Source organism: Lagopus muta, chromosome 4 (assembly GCF_023343835.1).
Source record: "Lagopus muta isolate bLagMut1 chromosome 4, bLagMut1 primary, whole genome shotgun sequence".
NCBI classification, from domain to species: domain Eukaryota; kingdom Metazoa; phylum Chordata; class Aves; order Galliformes; family Phasianidae; genus Lagopus; species Lagopus muta.
The window spans coordinates 29,930,302-29,942,382 of record NC_064436.1 but is presented as its reverse complement, the minus strand read 5'-3'; the positions used below and the strand labels follow the sequence as shown (position 1 = coordinate 29,942,382).

Genomic DNA, 12,081 nt, shown 5'->3' with positions numbered 1-12,081 from the left:
TTCATTATTTAAGATGAGGCTAGTCAGTTGTCTTCTTGACGTCCTTAAAGTGAACAGTCACTGATCCTACAGTTAGTGTATTGCTTTTGCTACTGCAAATAGCAAAGTTAAAAGGTAGAATTTCAAATGATAAGAGAGGGAGCAAAGAGGAAGTGGCTGCAAAAATTTGTTTTTATTTTCTTGGTTGGAGTGATGTGAGGATGGTGCAACCCAAAAGAGGAATCCACTCAGACTGATCGAAATGGATGATTCTTGCAGTGATATCCACAGAGGCTGTGATGTTTAGGTGATAGGCCAAGGGATTTGTGCAGTGTGGAATAAGTCTTCAACATGAACATATTGCTAAAAAGAAAAAAAATTAGAACTGCCTTGTGTAACAAGACATGGTGGAAAGCAGCTCTGGGATTGGAAGACAAATGGATATAGACTCTCTATCCTTTAAGAATAGAAAGTGATGCAACTGTTTTACATAATAATGTGGTCTAAGAGAGTAGGAAGCAAAAGTTTTTAGGAATGATGTGCGTAGTACTGCTTGCTAGTCGCTTGTTCAGCATCTGTTTGAACTTGGTGTATTCTTAACTTTCTGAAGTTTGCTTCAGAAACAGGTTGTTTTTTTGTTGTTGGTGGTGGTGGTTTGTGTTGTGTTTTTTTTTTTTTTTTTTTTTTTTGAGACTAGCTAAATCTTCTGGCCAGCTTGTGACTTTAGCCACTACTTCATGGACTGACCTGTTCAGTTTCCCTAAGATTTCTTGTACTTCCATTTCTTAAATATTTGATAACTGCACTATAACTAATGCCAATTTAACAAAATTAGACAATGTGCAGGTTTTATGCAAAATATGCAGAAGTTGGAGCTTCTTGAGAAGAGTTTCAGCTCCCAATATCAAAATGTTACTGTGGTTGGTGTCTGATTAAAGTATCATCCCCAAGTACAACACTGTTGAAAACTTGGGTGATATCTGTAAAGACATTGCATATTCTTACCCTGTTCTTAACATACATTTTTGCTAGATATCCTGTTCTGGCTGTTGTTAAGAGACAGTACTCCTGCTCTTAAATTGGCCTTTTGGTTCACACAGCACAGTATTCTCAGTTAATTCACATAAAGTTCTTTGTTGTTCAGTGTGGTTGGTACAAGTTGTTAGATCAAGATACCTCTGGCACACAACTTCCTCTTTTGAAGGTTGAGAGAGAGCATTGTGGTTACTCATAAAGCTGTTTTGGAAGGTTTCTTATGCATTAAGCTTATCTTTCAGTTCTGTGCTTGATAGACTCTGAGGCTCAGGCCTTATTGGCATCACCCTTGATGGGGATTGTGGAAAAGGAAATACTTTTGAAGTAAGGTAGCTTATTTTTTCCTCGTGGACTTCACCTCACTTAAGGGTGGGTTCTGAGCTACTGCTAGGATTTGAATCCCTTAAATGCTTAAAAGAGCTTGATTTTGTTTGTGCATGTACCCTTTATGTTTCATGTGATAGCAGTCCTATAGGACTATTTCAGGTTTTCAAAACCAAGAAGGAATGAAGTGGCTTTCCAATTTCCCACACTGGGAAATAATGAATTCTGATAGCCACATAGCTAACTCCACATGCAGTGTATCACTTCCAAGATCTTTTTTTCCCCTCAAAACTTCGCATGAGAGAAATGTTTAGTATATGCAGAAGGAGATTTAAATTAGTCTTTGTCTTCTCTTACCTCTCCTTTCTTCTTTTTCTTCCTGTGATGCTACTTGTTGGCCTGATTTGCACTGGTGCTCTTGCTTTTCAAGGGCAGTGAAAGCAGGGTTCCCAATCTGTCAAGTAGGATATTGGGATTACAGCTGACACTTACTTGAATAAAACTTGAAGCAGGAAGATGAATTTGTTCAGGGAAGTGAAATTGGGACGAACCAGTGAAAGTTTGTCCTTAGAGTGGCTTTAAGCTTGGGATATAGATTAAAAAATATATATATCAGTTACTCAGCCATCAGGGCAGCTGTTAAGGTTTCTAGCTTTTCATTAAGTATTATATTAAAAGAAATGCTTAGAACCTACATAGCTGCAGAAGAATTGTTTGCAAGGAAAGGAGCTTGAACTTTTTTGTGACATACTGAGGGTTCAGCCTTTACCATCAAATAAATATCCTAAATGTTTGCAAAGACTAATGTAGAAAAAAATGTATTTTTGAAAAGCTCTTTTGGTTAAAGAGTTTTCTATACCATCTTATGTGCTTATTAACATAACTGTTTCAAATTCACACCTGAATGTGACTCCTAAACCCCACTGTGCAGTGGAACAAATTGAAATGTAGGAGGATTCTCCTGAAGATACGGAAACAGCTTCTAAGTCTAACTGTGACCAACGTCTGGCACAGGTTGCCCAGAGAGGTTATAGAATCTCCATCCTTGAGGATGTTCAGAAGATGTCTGGATGTGATCTTGTGCACTTTGCTCTCGGTGTCCCTCCGTGCTGGTGCGGGAGTTGGACCATATTGACCCAGAGGTCCCTACCAATCTCACCGTTCTGATCCTGTGGAAAAGCAATTGCTGTGTGTGTGCAAGTAAGCTGGACTAAATAAATAAAAATAAATGAAAGACCATAAGTGTATGATCTTGCATTGCTTCATTAGCTCAAAGACGTATTATCTTTAACATGGATCTCCTGGAACTCTGGCAGGTTCACCATAGTAATCCCAAAGCTTCCTTTACACTACCCAACTTGAATGCTTCAGGGAAGATTTCTGGCTCCATCTCTTACATGATGCAAAATATCAGAAACCAGAACAGCAGTGATGCTAAGATTGGTGTCACTATTTAGAAGACTGTATTCTGCTTAATTTGGTTAGCTGAGGTGGAAAATTTTAAATTGCAAAGTGTTCAACCCAGAAAAGGAAATGGGAATATTTACTTCGTTAAGTCTAGGCAGGATCGAGGCTTTGAATTGCTGTTCACGTGGGCTGAGCAATCTACCAGCTCTGGCTCATTCTCTGAGGGCAGAAGGATATTATCAGCCTGCTGTGCTGCCTACAGCCCTTAGAACTTTCTGCTTGTTCTCTCTCTATATGCATATTTAATTACTTGTAGGTAAAACTTGCATTCCAGTGAGCAATTTTGTAGTGCTTCCTACGTGCAGAAAACTAATCTATGTTAATACATGCTTGCTTACCGGGAGACTGTTGTGAGCATTTACAGAGGGTACCTTTTAAAGACATCTTTTCCTGCTGGGGGGGGGCTCGAACTTGCAATTATGGCTTTTAGAAAATGTTTTTGTTCTGGCTCACATCCCTTTTCTCCCACCTTTCTTTGAAGTGCTGAGATCAGATCAATCAATCAGTGTATGCTATGGGGGAAAAAAAAAAAAAAGCAACCAACCATCTTGTCTTTAGTGCAAGCAATTGTAGAACACACTGGAGTATTTTCTCATGCCTTGGGAGGTGAAGTTTATGATATACATACAGGGCAGGAGTCAGGCAATCTGGTTAAGAAACTGAAATGGCACCAGGGAGTCTAAAAGTAATGGGGGGGGGGGGGGGGGGGAGAAACACAAAACAAAACCACAAAAAGATTGGGGCAAACTCTTTGTGGAAAATTAGAGCTTACATAAAAATATGATCAAGTCCTTTTCAAGTGATGCTTTTTAATATTTTCAGTTTTGTATAGGTTCTTCCTTGGTATCCTCTTCCCCCCCCTTCCCCCTCCAAAAAAAAAATTAAACCAAAAACCCAGTCTAAAACAAGCAGAAAAGTTAAATGAAAAAAGTATTTGGAGACCTTGTTCCTGCCAATTGTTGATGCTGTTCTTGTTGCTACCTTGGAGCCCGCTGCTGTGGTGTATTTATCAAAGCTGAAGTCTGACCTCTAGACATTGTTTATATCTTTGGTTTCTCTGAGCCTCTGCTCCATTCGTTAGCTGCAGGTTTGCTAATTGCATCCTGTTACTTTAGGAACTGATTCGATTTTTGCATCATATGCATACATGTGAAGACTGCGTTTTAAAGAGCAGGCTTTCCTCAAGAAAGGGAGGTGAGGTGTGATTAGCTCTTGTTCCTCATGGACTGGATGGTTGTTTTGGCCGTGAAGAAAGAAGTATCTCTGCAAGGAGCTATGTTTTAATCTGTCTGCTTGTTGATTCTCCTTGTGTATATTAATGCTGTCCTCAGCTGCACCTGTTGCTAATCTAGTGACAAGGCATGGTTTCACACTGTCAATTGGTGAAGCTCTACCACATCAGTCTCTCTTACTCCTCTACCATAAATGAACAGGGAGAAAATATGATGGAGGGGGAAAATAAAAATTAAGGGTTGCGATAAGGACAGGGAGATCCCCGGACAAGTCCTCTAATGAGAAAAACAGATTCAGCATAGGGAGATTAATGTAATCTATTGCCTATTGCTAACAGACTAGAGCAGTGAGAACTAAAAGCAAAACAGAAACACCTTCCCTCTTATTCACTCTCTTCTGTTCTCCCCTCCCCCCCAGCAGCATGAGAAAGTGGGTACTGTGATTAATCTATAATGCTTCCTCTGCTGTTCCTTCATGGTCACTCTCAATATGAGGTACTGTACTTCCTTCGTTAGAAAGCTTATTGTCACTTAAAATCAATCATGTAAGACCATGTGTCTTTATGTATTTTAAAGCTGTGTTTCTTCAGGAACTGGCTTGCAGGTTTAATTCCTGCATTCTCATGCTGTCAGACCTCTTGTTTTTGTCCACATTATTGGAAAGTACTTTTCTATTTCTGTTTTCAGTTTTTTGTTTTGGTGTAGCAGTGTCTGGTGTCGCCTTTGTAAGATTCTGCTCATCTGCTTTGTACTACCATAGCCTGCGTATTTGTATTTTGCTCTCTCTGACTCCAACAAAGAGCAAAGTCAACAAGGTGATTCGTTGGCTGTAGAACTGTTGTCTGGGGTACTGGGGAAGTGGGATGCCCTGACCAAGGGCAGTAAGGAAAGCAGACAGCTGAAGTGATTGAAGCCAGTATTGCCCACCAGGTCCTCGTCTGTTGATGTTGGATATACTCTAGGAATTGTTGCTAACAGGGAAATGATTCTTTTCAACTCATGTCACTGACTAGTGTTCTGCTGTCCTTTCTTTTGCCAACCAAACTACATCATGTAATTGCAGAATGAACTGGACTGGGCAAGAGATCACTTGATCACTTTCCTAATATTCCTCTTTGCTAGGCCAAACATTTGCAGCTCCCAAACAGAGAGTGTGGGCAGCATAGGCCACATGAAACTGTAACTGGCGATAGTACTGTTTTGCAGGAGACTGCTTTACAATTTTACATTGTAAAGAGGTGCAACAGGAGATGCTGAAGGCTTTCCTACCCCCATCTTGGCATGTTGTCTGTTCTTATCCTGCTAGAGATATACCTTCATCCCTCTGAAGCTTGGTGTGGGCACCGTCCTTTTTCCATCTCAAATTAAGTACTGCTCTGCACAGCCTATTTTTCCCAGGGTGCTGAGAGTAGCTGGATGTAATTTCTCAGGTTAGCAAGTCTGTGTCTCAGAGAGCAGCCCTCAGCCTAGAGAAGTCCATTCCAGTTTGCCATCTGAGCAGCAAAACCCTGCAAAGCAGCTGCACTAATGCAGGTCTTTGAAGTCTTCAGCAGTTCACTGTTTACAGACTTCTTTTTTGCTGGAGGTCCAGTCTTATGCTGCTTTTTCTTATTCTCCTACCTTCACCTGTGATGACTTTTATTATATTTCTCTGCAAATTCCCTTGGAGGTTTGATTGTTTACCATATTTTAGTTCTTCCTTTTTGCTTCTTGTGCGCTTTTTTTTTTGCCCTTTTCTTCCCTACCAAATGCATTCCTTTCCTGTCTTCTGAACCTGCTTTGCATCTTCTCTTACCAAAAAGCCACCAGCAGTACTTCCAGATATGCCCAGTTGTCTCCTTTGCTGTACCGTGACATTTAAGTAAATCCTTTATCACTCTTATTGCTTTCTGCTCCGTAATCCTCTCTTGATTCACACTTGATGGCTTTTATTACAGAGTGATGTTCAAGAGCATGGTACTGCTTTACTACTTCTTATTCCTCGTAGATAAGCTGTCAGTGGTGTTCCAGGCTTGTGGGAATAGATAGATCAAGTGGACACTTGTAGCACTTACCTTTTGAGCTGTCTGTGGCCTGTAGTGACATTGCCTATCATGTTTTCACCTTGTAGTTCTGATGACTAGTGAATAGTTGCATTTTTATCATGCAGCCAAGGCTGGAATTGCTCACAGAAGTAGAAGTTGAGCAGTAACGCAGCTGTGGGGGTGAATATTGTAGTAGGATTATCTTTTATAGCCAACTTTATGAAGCTAAGGATGGGATGCTAGGGCTTTTGTTTTGTATTAGGTAATTTTGCAAAAGCACTCGTGTATCTGCTAGCTTAGCAAAATAGGATTATTAGGTTTGAATCACAGAAATGTAATTTCTTGCCTAGAAATTACATGTTCTTGTAATGTGAAAAGTTTTGATTTACGTATAGAAGTAGTTGGGGGAGATGAGGCATTTAGCCTTGGTTGTAAAAAATTAATAAATTGGATTCCAGTGTTGTTGCCTAGATATTTTTAGAACTTGGCTATAGATGAGGACATGACATTTCTTGTTGTGTATAATTTGGAAACGTGACCTGTATGGGCTGGTGCTGACATCTTCATGTTCCTGGGAACTAAGATTTATAAAAAGCTGAGTAACTTGGGGGTATCCTTTTTTTTTTTCTTTCTGTGCAATATATTGTGAGACTAAAGGAGGGCTTTTTCTTAAGGCATTTGTTTTCTCTGTACCTTGATACTTTGGGAGTAAGTACATAAAGCTACTGTAATTTAGTTTAGAAAGGACCTTTAGAGGTCTTTTTCAGAAAGTGAAGTTGAAAAGGGAGAAGATGAAGGTTAGAGCTAGGGTATCTGGAAGAGACTGTGAGAACAGCACTGTGGGATAAAGTGGTTCAGTGGGAGGGAAGAGACAGTATGAGGCAGGACTAAGGTTTTCCTTGGCAGAAATGTGAGGAGCTGAAGACTTTGGCAGTGCCGTTAAAAACACTAGGCTGTTTTAAGTGCAGATGCTTCTGGAAGGTCTGCCTATTCTTGTCTTTTTCATTCCCAGCACTCAAACAGTTTGGATGTGCCTTTTTTGTACTTACGTGCATCCGATTGGAAACAAAATGTGAACTTTTACATCAGCATTCCAGTGGGTATACTCAAGGAATTTTGTGGATGCTGGCCCTGGGCAACTCTAACAGAAATATTCTGATCTTTGATCATGCCTACCCATTGGATTTTTTTTGTTCCCATTCTGTTCCCATTCTATTTGTGTCCCTGCCTTCAGTAAGAAATATTTTCCTTTGGTGCGCTTTTAGCTCGGGCAATATGAAGTAGGAAGGGTATTTGACTAAGTGATGTCTTGTGTTTAGACAAGCTCCCTTTTTTGTTTTTCTTCCTCTTGTGAGGCTCTCTTGCTGCTGCATAGTTAACAATGGAAGCTTTTGCTGTACTTTCCTGGTGAAAGTGTGGAAGTTGAAATGGCCTAGAAATGGGAATGTTTGTTCTTGGTGGACTTTTTTGAGAGGTAGTGTCAGTTAGCTTCGCAGTTCAAAATAGCTGTGCCAGGAGGCTGGGGGCCAAGTGTGTAATTTTAGGATTCATCCTGCTGTAGCAAGTTGGCAGTATCTGAAATGATTTGTGGTTGTAGTTCATGATCTATGCAATACTGGAAGAATTTTCTGTTTTAGATGGAAGGCTCTGTCTGTTGTCTGTAGTACTGATTGGGAATAATAGTGTAATTAAAGCATTTCAGGTGGTACTGGAAATCAGGAAAAGTATTGTAGCAGTTATAATGAGGATAAAAATAGATTGTGCAGCACCTTTTTACAGAATCATGTTGTACAGTTAGACATACAGAGCTTTGATATCAATATATAACATGAAGATTCAATAGATTGAGCAGCTTCTTTACACTGTATGATCTGATTTGTAGAAAAGGCAATGATAGTCAGGTTCTATTGTTAGATTACTAAAGGCACTGCATGCAGCGCAGAAAAACAACAAACCCCAGTGCATCCTCAGTCCAAGGGAAATAAAAGCAGCATATCAAAATCTGTTCATTAACAAAGTTCCGGGAGTGAATTTGTGTACATGCGATCCAAATGCTTGCCTGTTAACAGCGAGCTCTTGATTCAAACTATTGCCACTTTTCCTTTTAACGCTACTCAGAAAACGTCCTCTAAAAGCAGTGTGCAGTATTTGAAGTCCAAAATAGTTACGCTTGGCTAAAATGGCTTGTTCTGTTGTGTTTCATTATAAAGGGAATATTTTTCTCAAACAGGAGATCTGTCTTGGACATTTTTTGTATGGTGCCGGTGCATTGAAAAGGAAATTTAGAAACACACTGTGTCTAGATCTCAAATACTCTGTGGTTAGAAAAGACTTCGTTGGGCTGAAGTGCTGAAGGTTTTCTGCAAGCAGAACATTCAATTAAAAGCCACCTGTGGTTTGCCAACTGTAAAAGTACAGCTGTTACACCAATAGGCTAAACATCAAATGCTGCATTTCTTTTGTTAATTCATGTTGATGACAATATTGCTCACTCGGATATCTTCTTGTGAGATTATGTACTGAGGAAGTATGGAAAGGATCAAATCAAATAGTATAGAAATAATACTACTTTTGATCCACATTTGCTTTTTGTATTAATCTGTGTTTTAATTCAGTCCTTATTTATATAATTGAGTTTTTTGAGTTGCTATTTCATTCGTTATGTAGATCTGTATGTAGGATTGAATGAGGAAGCTGTTAGTAGGGCTACACTCTTGGCTGGTAGAGAGGTTAGAAGGGCTGTGACCAACAGGAAAACTGATTGCAGGGACAGAAGGCTAAGTCTCATGGTTACCGCAAAGGAGTTGCGACAAGTTCTTTTTCTGAACTCGGTCTGGCCCTTTCAAGTGCTTGTTCCACAGGTAGTCAGAGGTTTTGTAGGCATACAGCTTACACACCTTTAGTCAATTTTTAATGTATGTGTTTAGATTTAAAAAAACAAAAACAACATTAAAAACTGATGTGAAAATTGAATATTGTTAAGCCACACCAAAGCTCTCTGGAGTTCATTGGCATGACTAGACTCTTTAAGTATACTGCATTTATACTACTTGGCTGTTTGGGCCAAGAGAATAGCTGAAAGGAGCAGCAAGTTATCATCTTTTTGTGCCAGGAGAAGTAGCAGGAAGATGTTTTTTTGTTGGCTTGCACAGGACAGAGGAATTGGTAGACTTGCAACTCTGCTTGTTTTAGCATCTGGCTCAGGAGATTGTAGCTCCCCTTAAACCTTATTACCTCTCATATTGAGGTTGTCATTCTTGTACCTTAATCTGCCTCAGCTTTGCTTTGTATGCCAATCCAAACCTCCAAACTCTGATCAAATCTCAGATGTTCCTCTCTGAAAAGCCTGATGTTCCAATCTTACTGCTATGGGCAGAATTGCTTGGGTCCCCATCCAACCTGGCCTCGAGCACCTCTGGGGGTGGGTCATCCACAGCTATTCCCCCTTGTCCTGTCATTATCTGCCCATGTAAAAAGTCAGTCTCCTGCATGTGTATAAGCTCTCTTGAAGTACTGGAAAGCTGCAATGAGTTCTCCCTGAAGCCTTGTCTATTCCAGTTAAACGAGCCCACCTCCCTCAGCCTGCCTTTGTAGGGGAGATACTCTAGCACTCTGATCGTCTTTGCGGCCATCCTTTGGACCCAAACAGCTCCACATCCCTATCATACTGGACGCCTAAAATCTGGACACAGTGCTCCAGATGGGACTCACAAGGGCAGAGTAGAGGGAATCAATCACCTACTTTGGCCTGTTGTTACCTCTGCTTTGATGCAGCCCAGGTTACTGTTGGTTTTCTGGGCTGCAAGCATACATAGCTGTCCAGCTTTTTGTTCACCAGTGTCTCAAAGTATTTATCCCCACAGCTGCTCTTAATCTACTCGTTACCCAGCCTGTATTTGAGTCTGGGAGTGGCAGGACAAGGTGCAGGACCTTGCCCTTGGCCATAGTGAACTTTGAGGTTCTCGTGGGTGCATCTCTTGAGCCTGTCCAGGGTCCCTCTGGATGGCATCCCTTTCCCTCCAGTGTGTTGACTGTACTACCCAGCTCGCTGTCATTCACAAACTTGTTGTCCCAGTCACTGACAAAGATGTTAAATAAGCCTGGTCCCAATCCAGACCCCCAAGGAACGCCAGTAGTCTCCATCTGGGTGTTGAGCCATTTACTGCAACTTTTAAATGCAACCATCCAACCAATTCCTTATCCACAGAGTGATTCATCTGTCACATCCATCTCTTTCCATTTTAGAGACAGTGACATCATATGGGACAGTGTCAAATGCTATGCACAAGTCCAGGTAGATGACAGCAGTTGCTTTTCCGTTATCTACCAATGCTGTAACCCTGTCATGGAAGAGCACCAAATCTGTCAGGCTCTATTTAGCCTTAGTGAAACCATTTGGCTGTCACCAATCACCTCTCAGCTTTCCATGTGCATGATTTCCAGGAGGATCTGCTCTATGACCTTGCTGGTCACAGAAGTAAGATTGGTTTGTAGTTCTCTGGGCTGTTTTTTTTTTCTTTCTGCTTATAAAGTTGTGATTCCCTTTTCAGCAGGAACTTCACTGTACTGCCACAACTTCTCACATGTGATGGAGAGGAACTCAGCAACATCTTGTTCAATTATTTTTCTTTAGCTCTTTGTTCCACACTCTTTTCCACATGAATCCTCCTGTCTTCTCATCCAGGCATGCTATTTCATCATTTTAGGTCTTGCTCTTCCCCTGATGTGTTTTGGGACAAATAACTTTCTTCACCAGATAGATACTTCACCAGGCAGATACTTACCTGTACTTATTTTACTTACATTCTCTATTGTCTGTATTTAAGAAAATCTGGAAAAGGTCCTGTTCACCGCCTCCTGCTGGAGTGCTTGACTGACTTGTGACGTCATTTCTGGATGTAATATTTCTCATGAAATGACTCTTGTGAGTCATTTCTACCTGTAATATTTCTAAACACAAATAGCATCTTCAGAAAACATGGGTGCCAGGTGCTAACGAGGCTCTTTCAGCGTGTGCTTGCTGAACTTTTTCATTTTTGTGCCTTCCTCTTGATGTGGCAAATTTGAACAACAACAACAACAACAACAAAAACCCAACAAAACACAACCCTCCTAGTAAAAGCTCAGTCTCCCTCTTTTTATCTTCCTTCACAACCATGGAGGAATCACAGCTTCTTGGCAAAGCATAAAACAAGTCAGTTTACTTCATTAAAGAACCATGCTTTTGCAAAAAATTCAGCCTAAGGCAAGTTATCTAGCATAGCACCCATTAAACTGAAATACCTGGCATTTGGCAGTGCTATAAACATTTAAAGCTGGAATTGTGTAAGAAGAGAGGTTTGAATAAAGACAGTACTGACAGTTTAGATTTTAATTTACAAATAAGTTTATTTCTAGTTAAAATTGTGCTTGCAATATAATTCTGTTACTTTTGTTCTGGATTTCTTTGTCAATTTCATTTTTCTGGATGAGCTTTTGTAGGCGGTTATTCACTGTTAATTCCTTCCTGGGCATACAGTTGCATTTTGCACTCTGAGTTTTTTAATGTAACTGGATTTTTGTGTAGGTTTAGTGTATGCACAGGGGAAACAATGAGAATAATAGCTTCTAAACATACGGGCTGCAGGTACCAAGACGCACCTTACCTTATTTACTGTGCTTCTTGAGGGCAAGCTGCTATGCTGTGGTTAAGATATTGCACCTAAGTGGTGAGCCCCTAAAAGGCTGGAGCATTGCTGCTGTACGGACGCACGGTTGCCTTTGGATATTGAGCAGAAAAAGGATCAGGAGTGGTAACAAGCAGCAGTAGTGGTGGTGAAGGCAGGAGATGGTTTCGCAGTTAGGAGATCTACCAGTGTGAGTCAGGGAACACACAGCTTCCCAGCTGACAGGAGGGACCCAGACCTGAGCTCTGTGAGAGATTCAGGGTTCATGTTTATCAGGAGGAGTCATGTGATCTTACTACATCTTAACTTGCCAACTTAGCCTTACTCTGGAGGAGATTCTTTGCTGCAGTGCTT

At 40.7% G+C, this 12,081-nt stretch overlaps 1 protein-coding gene across 1 annotated transcript in view; it reads left to right on the top strand.

Moving 5' to 3' along the window:
* TNKS (tankyrase) overlaps nt 1-12,081 on the top strand; it is a 105,489-nt gene that overhangs the window by 11,931 nt on the left and 81,477 nt on the right. The window lies entirely within an intron of this gene.